The sequence below is a fragment of the Macrosteles quadrilineatus genome, unplaced genomic scaffold, assembly GCF_028750875.1.
Source record: "Macrosteles quadrilineatus isolate MER2022 unplaced genomic scaffold, UCM_ALF_1.0 Scaffold_5__1_contigs__length_97177068, whole genome shotgun sequence".
NCBI classification, from domain to species: domain Eukaryota; kingdom Metazoa; phylum Arthropoda; class Insecta; order Hemiptera; family Cicadellidae; genus Macrosteles; species Macrosteles quadrilineatus.
In genome coordinates this window covers 85,200,672-85,208,964 of record NW_026542598.1, presented here as the reverse complement: position 1 = coordinate 85,208,964, position 8,293 = coordinate 85,200,672, and positions in this window count along the sequence as shown.

Here is an 8,293-nt window from a genome sequence, read left to right as displayed (position 1 = left end):
TTTATTCGCTAGTATATCGTAGATTCCATGCGGATGTAACTTTCTGAAATTTTAGTATTTATTGTTTTTACTGTAAAGTAAGTAATAATATGACTTTGAACTATAGTACGTTTAAGATGTTATACAACTTTTGTTATTTGTCTACATAAACTTGGCTGAGGATGAAAATACTTTATGAAAAGGTTCCACCACCTAGGGCTTAAACCCAAATTCACCCCGAGAGCTTTAGCTGTATGAATCCCCGCTGAAAGGTGCACAGCTATCACAGTAAGTTTGAAAATTTATACATGAGTAGTTTTATCATAGGAGGTTGAATATTGATAATTGTTTGAACGTTTAAGATTATAAATGACTCGAGTAGGGTCATATAAGTTTTGCATGTGTTATATAGTTAGATCTAAAAAAGAAATTACTTAAAATTAATCAAACAAAATTATATTTACTGCTGGATTTGATCAAATTACATTAGGCTACTAACTATGGTTAATTTGCTTGGTAGTTCAATAAACATTTTCTCTAACTATTTGTAAAAATATGAAAACACGTGGATGTTGCAAACTATATAATATTTGTTAATAACAATATGAATAAGCATAATTCATTCACATAAAATCAACTATACATAATTAATTAAAAATACTTTTTTACTATTATTTGGAATGATTTATGTATGAGAATACCAAATTAGTGGTAAGGATGTGTTTTAATTACAATAACAATCAAGAATTAAACTGTGAAACACACAAGGTAACCAAGGTTTAGAAAACACAGAGAAAGTTTAACGTTTACTTAGGAGCTTACCTCCTAGGTCTTACCTTGCACTTAACTTCCCCTCGGACTTGTACGGTTAAGTTGTACAAGTTTCAACATACCTAAGCTAGATTACTGATGTAAACTTTCCACTATGATCTGGGTTTAAGTGGGACCCACTGTTAGTGAAAGTTAAGTTTGAGGTTCCAAGAGGTTGCGTTCCAAAGTTTATTGATTGATTAATTTATAATAGTATATGTATTATATTCATATTTAATATTTTTTTTGAAATTTAATCCTAAGGTTGTTTATAGCACTTTATGTTCGCATCATTCATGATGTTTTTAGAGATTGTTAATAATTCGTGCGGAGTGAGTTATCGTTACAATGTGGATTCTCTTTTTAAATGTCTTAGAGTTTTGTTTACTATCATAAATAAAGCTCGAACCCCAAGTTAAAAAATTATTTTATCTAGACTCTGAGTTTAAGCCTAGAAAAGCCAGATATTTTGAAGATGGCAAGTTTAGTTTTGTTAAAAAAACGATACATTAAATTAAAAATTCATGTTTTGAGATAGGCATTTACTTTTGTTCACAGCTCAATAGGTTGTAACGTGCAACAGACTGGCTGAAGACAAAGGTAAATGATTTTTTTAAATATTTTGTTTCTGAATATTTAGAGGTTTGATAATCTCTTAAGATTCTGGCTGTACTGAATATAGCCAGATTCACAAAACTAAGTACGTTGAAAAATATACTACAGTATCGGTTTTTCATTTAACACAGTAATATGTTATACAATGTGTGTAATTCTTTTGTAATAAACAGATTTAATTCCCACAGCTATTGAAAGTTCTCAGAATCTCACCCATTACAGATTTGTCTTTAACCTACTTACCTGCTGAAACTCACTGAGGTGAGGAATTTCCCCGCCAAAAGTGACAGCTCGCGTCGTCTGCTCCTGGGAATATCACTCCCCACCTCGTAGCTTCTGCTGGATTTAAGATTGTGCAAAACCTTTTTACTTCATTTGCTCTGCAAAATACACGTTAAAATACGTGTGGGGGCCAATGGTACACCACTTAAAACAAAATTTACGTTGTCCATCAGCATTATAATTTTTGTAGAACTCCTATAGTATCAAATCTTTTTAAGTAGCTTAATATTTTTAGTACTTGATATTTGATCGAGTACCACATCTAATCCATTGAATTACTTAGCACTGGTTGAAAAACTCACCGTGCAGATTTTATTAATCTAGCCACTGAGGATGACACTTCATAGTATTCAATGATAAGAGAAAACTCAACCAAGTTTAAATATTGTTATCAGTTAATTTCTCACTCATCAATAGTCTGTCATGGAATATCAATTCATCAAACTCAAAGTTTCAGAAGCCCTATCGCTAAAAGTGGCTTAAACAACTTTTGAAAGCAGCGATTGTGGGCTTTTAATTGAATTTATGGATGTTATTTTTGTCTAAAACTTTGCTTTATACTTCAACAACTTCGGTGGGCGTTAGTCAGATTAATTTCCAATCACATTTTAAATGTAAATGTGTTGCAATTTTTTCTATTAAATTAGTAATTTTTCAAAATGTCTTGACTACTCTAAGAGGTTTAATACAGATGATTAGTGATGTCAACACGTACAAAGCATATTTTTAGGATAACAATTTAGCTTAATATTTTATACATATTTCTGTGAAACCTTTTAAATTTTACAAAGAACCGAAAACAATTGTACTACAATTCTTTCTTTTGGTATAATCATTATATAAAATTCTACAACATGTATTGTTGATGATCGAATTACAAAACAAAAGTGTTTCGTAAATTATATTGAATTGAAACAGTGATAACTATTTAAATAGCAGCTTAAAAAATATTTTAATTTTTAATTCACATAACATTTACAACAAAACGTGTTTCTCATAATCGGTGGGCTACACTTTATTATATGTCCTACACTCATGCGAATGAAAAATATCGAAATATAGATTATTCGATGTATCGATTATTTCATTTGGTTAGTTAGTCTATCTAACTAACCAAACTTCATATATCCAATGAAATAATCGATGTATCGATCGATATATTCATTCTTATGGGTACTAAAATGCAGCCAATCGGTAAGGTCATCAAGTGTTTGATCAACATTTTATTAAGTTGCAAATAAGCTTGAATTAATTAATGACCTTTATCTTAGCTGGCATTTTGCATTTTCTGGTGAGTGATACGTCACTTACTCAAAACTGTTATGGACTTGTGTAGTAACTAAATTGTCCTCCATAAATTTTATACTATTTTATATATGAGTTTATTTTGTTTACTTTGCATCTCCTGTGCTTATTTACATTATTTTTTGATATGGTTAGCGCATATGCACCACGGAATAGTGATAAATGGGAGATTTGCATGTAAAGTAGCAAATCATAGACTGTTTGGCATGGTTCAAGCAATTTTAATTATTGCTTTGTTATCATCTGGGGGAATATTTGGCCCAATCATTGCGATGTTTCCATTTCATTCAGTCTACACCAGTTTCATTATGAGAGGAAAAGGTTTATACACAGATTATAGTGTCATTACTAAACCTTTGTTAGATATGTTGGTTTTTAGATAGAACAAACTTTCTTAACTTTACCTTTAGATCAGTAAGAAATTTTAGTGTAGATTTTCTATTTAGTACATTACGTCGCAATGCTATTTATCTAATTAATTTTATCAACTTGAAAAAAATAAGACCAATTACAGTAGAAAGATGTATAATATGCATAGTTTCTGGTCCTCTGCAATTGATTTCAAGAAATATTGAGTCAACTGACACATTAAGGATAAAATAAATAAAAAACTAGACAAACTTAACGGTAACCAGAGCAGACAGATATTAAAGTATGCTTAGGATTTTCCATTAGGATAAAAAGTCTACTCGCACTTTTCAATGGTTTAAGATGTATTGTAATATGTGACCCTTTTTACAGAAATGTGTTAAATTTTAAATGTATTTTAATTTATTTATTAAATACTGTTTCAGACACTAATTTTTGACTCGCTGACTCAATGTATTTTATTTTATGATAAAAATATTAAACTGTGTCATATCATTCAATGGTTACTATGGTAGTGAACTAGAAAAAAATACACAAATTGATCTATTATTCACAGGGAAGGCTTTACTCTAGATAATCTCGCAATAAAAACATAATATTCACCAAAGAAGCCAAGACCAGCCCCAGGCACATATTTCTTCAAGATTGCCAAACGTTGCGGTTCTTTGCCAACCCTAGATAATAAATCAGGAACGCGACATTATACTTTCACTATTCTGGCGTCTCATACTGTAGTAGAATACAAACATTTTTAAGACAAAAGAATAAACAAAACTGCTCAAGCTATATGAATTAAAATTTCAAATTCAAAAAATAATCAAGTTTCCAGTAAAATCAAAGGTGTCATGCACTAAAAGCAGCAGTTGAACTTTGGAAAGTGGCTTATTACTTTATAATATAATACGGAGATTTTATTCTATCTGATGAAATAAAATTCTTTTTTGTTTTCGGTCTTTGGTCATATTTACATCGAAACATCCCTTAATCAAGTTGCCATCTATCTTACTTCATTTGGTTGCAATCCAAGTTTCTAACGGAATTTGTTGGTGAAAATCGATAATTAAAAGCCACCACAAGACCTAGTTTAGATACGAACCTTGTCATTTGTTGTGTCGATAAGAAAATTTAAATTATTTATTAAATACATTCGCATGTAAGACCACTTTATCTTTAGAAATTTTTAAAAGTAAAACTAGAATAGTTCCACTGTATTTCCATAGTTATCGAACCTCTTTCAACAAACTTTACTTTCTATTGGTGGAGTGAATTCGTCCACTTTACATTCAAACTGATCGGTTTAACCACAGACAATCTATTGTTTTTGCTTTAACCGTCTGCATTAACATTTATATCGCTTTTGAAGACTATTATCAACTTCTAAGTAAAGTATCCACATTAAAATACTTGTTACTATACTTACTATGCAAAGTGTACGTTTACTAGTATCTAAGACCTAGTCATATAATGATTAATGAACTGTTTACAATATGGCTTCATCTTGTTGTCAGATTACTTAAAAAAATATGCTGAAACCGTTGTTTTTTCAGGTACCTCTCCGAACATTGTGGATTTTTGTATAAAACAGTAAGTTTAATATTTTACGATTTTCATTACCTGTAAGAAGTACTAGTACTATGTAGAAATCAGATCATGTTAAATATAAGGAAACGAATAAAAACCTTTTTCTGTGAACATAAATTTAAACAACCGTAATAGTGTGTTGATAAGATTATGAGCCTATTTCTCAAAGCAAAATAAGTAGAACGAGTTTTTCCATTTAAATGAACTGAACATAATGAAACATCCAGTAACAAAACAAAAGCTAATGTTTTACATTTGAATGTTTTAAATTCAAAATCAATGGATGTTAGTGAAGAGCAGCGTTGCTTTCGCTTGGTGGATTTATGCATTTCAGACTCTTCATACTTTATATATTTTCATCTCGTGCTACATATTTTACTACATTTTCGTCGTGAGTTAGAGAAAAACAAGTCCTTCGATTGTGATTTTAACTAGGTTATTTTTAATATAAAAATATATTAAACGAATAAGTCCTTTTTGGAAATATTCAAAATTAACTAGCATAAATTGTTGGCAATTAGTCATTTTATTTATCTCAGACATAAACTAATTTAGGAATGTATTCTTTTGCTAAAGATGTTGAGAAATTACTTGTTAAAATATTTTAATTTAGTTTTACGTTTAATTCACTACACATACAGTTAATTAACAATGATGTATTGACAAAAATAAAAAATTTTACTAGACTCAAGTTAATTAGATAACATTTTATTAATTGGAAAATAATAATTAAGACATTAACTCATAACCCTACAAATTGGGTTTAATAACAGAATAATGTTGACAATACTTGCTAATACCACATCTACACATTATCTACACCATTTTTTTCGAGACGTTTATATTTAGTATTTCAATTATTCAGAGTAATATTTCAATCAAAAAAAGTCTCATGCAACTTATTAATTCAACACTTTTATTAAGCATTAACGTCAGATGTTAATCAATCTGTGTATCATATTTCCAAGAACAAATCAAATGCTTTTTCTATTTGCTATTTATATTGATAGGTACTATTTTTTATATTTAACTTCAGATGAAACGTACCCTTTTCAAATAACCAGGACACCTGCTCAAAATAGAGCGCAGAGCATTAGCTAATTGATACAGGAGCAAACAACAAAATAAACATAAACATTCTCGATTCCATTGTATCGTAGAGAATATTAATACAATGTTCGTTCTGTCACCTAATCCAATGTAGTAATAAACATTATTTTCGAACATGACTCGAGGTGACAAAATCTTGAGGTCTAAATTTCGTTCTAACTTTAAAACACACAAAAAGGACTAAAGGCACTTATTTTTTACGAAATAAATTTGTAGTTTTGAAAAATAAAATGAAAAATCCTACAAAAACCTTAAAAAATTATATGGCTTGGACCTATATTAGGTACACTATGGATTCAGTAATTTAAAAACATTTTAAATAGAAAACAGCAAATTAAAAATATTTATCGTTATTTTTTAAGGCGAAAACAAAACTTTATATGAAGATCAACTGTACTACTCTCGCCTTTAAGATCTGTATATAGCTTTAAGCCTAAGTTACCCCGTTAGGTTTAGTCTTACAACCCTCCTCTCTGATCTTGGTTTAGCTTTAGTGGAACATACACACTGTTTAAAGGATTTAGAGTTGTTGCACATATCTTATTAGTCTAAGCCAGCCGTAGTATTAAGATTATCAGTAAGTAAACCCCATTACGTACAAGCCAAATAATATTTTGTAAATTAAATAGCTAAATAATTGTTGAAGTCGAGTGGTTCTAATGCTTCAAAATTATCTTCCTTCTGTGGAGATAATTTTTATAGTTAATTATATCCATTTGTATATATTTTTTAAATTCTGAGTTCAATAAAGCTTATTGTTCTCTCATAGTTTCATTTTGAATATCAATGAACATTAGTTATTTATCAGTAGCATTTGCACAAGCCACCTAAATATGAAAATAAAATACCTTCTTTCGAATTTTTAGCGTCGCAGTTTTTGCTTCATCTTCTAATGGATGGTGGCAGCTGCTAAAAGAAGTTGTTAATTGAATCTGAAAGAAATTGTCTTTCTTCACTTTGAGTTGGAAACAGTAAATTTTGAAAATCAAGAATCACTTTCGAAAGAAGTGGCACATGGCACTTCTTAAGTGGCTTAACAATGATGTAAATGATTACATTTCTTTCAATTTTTTTATTAATTAAGCGCAATATTTACTTTAATTTTTTTATAAATATTAATTACTTTGACTAAAATGGTGGCTTTTCTTACGTATTTCAAGCGTTATATCTATTCTGCTGTATATGAAATGAATGGGATTATTTGTACGGTTATGTTACTGACGAAGACTAGCTAAATCTTAGGCAGAGCCATTTCAAAAACAGAATGATTAAAGTCAGATAGGTCCAGTTTTAAACCGTTGAAACTTCTCTATGACTTTTCTCAGGATCAAAACGGTGACTATTTGTAAGGTGAGTACAAAAACTACTTAACTGCTAGGCCATGCATTTAAAGAAGTATTAGGTACCTTAAAGCAGAATTATTTAAATAAATCTTTGTTGTACGGTTGGGGTTGGTTTTGTTAACTATTTTAAAATCCAACCAGCTGTAAAATTGCTTCATCAATAAAATAACTTTCTATGCTAAATAAATTGTAACTATTGTATGCATTTTAATAAACTAATGAGTAAACAGCAAACATATGTCTATTTTAACTGTAGGTATGTTTAGGAATTAGAGTACAATAGAAAATCACATTTTAACAGTTAAATAAAACAACAAAGAAGACTCAGAGATATTTTATCCAAAGCGTAAACAATCTGACAAAGACATAACGCCTGGTTTGTTACAGGTTTCAACAAAATAAAATATCTTTACGGACGCCTCTTTTGTGTTTCGTTTGACTGCTAAAATACCTTTTTGTTTTATTATTTTCTCCTGTCATATAAATGTGGAAACAGAATAACTGTTGTGTATCCGTTTTCATTTTTATATATTTATAAGTTTATTAAATGTCCAATGAGGTTATATATAATAACAACTAACAAAACAAATTTAAAATTACCATTACATCTCAACTAATGTCAACCTAATTGAATGTGGTGTGACCTACGTAGCACTAAAATAGTGAAAGTTTTTTTTTTTTTACTTTTGTAGCCTCTCTTTTTGTGGATTCTTGAAATTCAAGCGGTTTATGTTTTTTTATATTTTTTTAATTTAAAGCCAACTTAACTATAGAAATGCATTATTTTAGAGTGGATAAATTAGTCTACTTAGGAATTAAGTAGACTACTCAATTTACCCGCAAAATCAACAACTGAGCTGTTATTGGAACTGAAAAATGTGTATAAAATGTTAACCTGT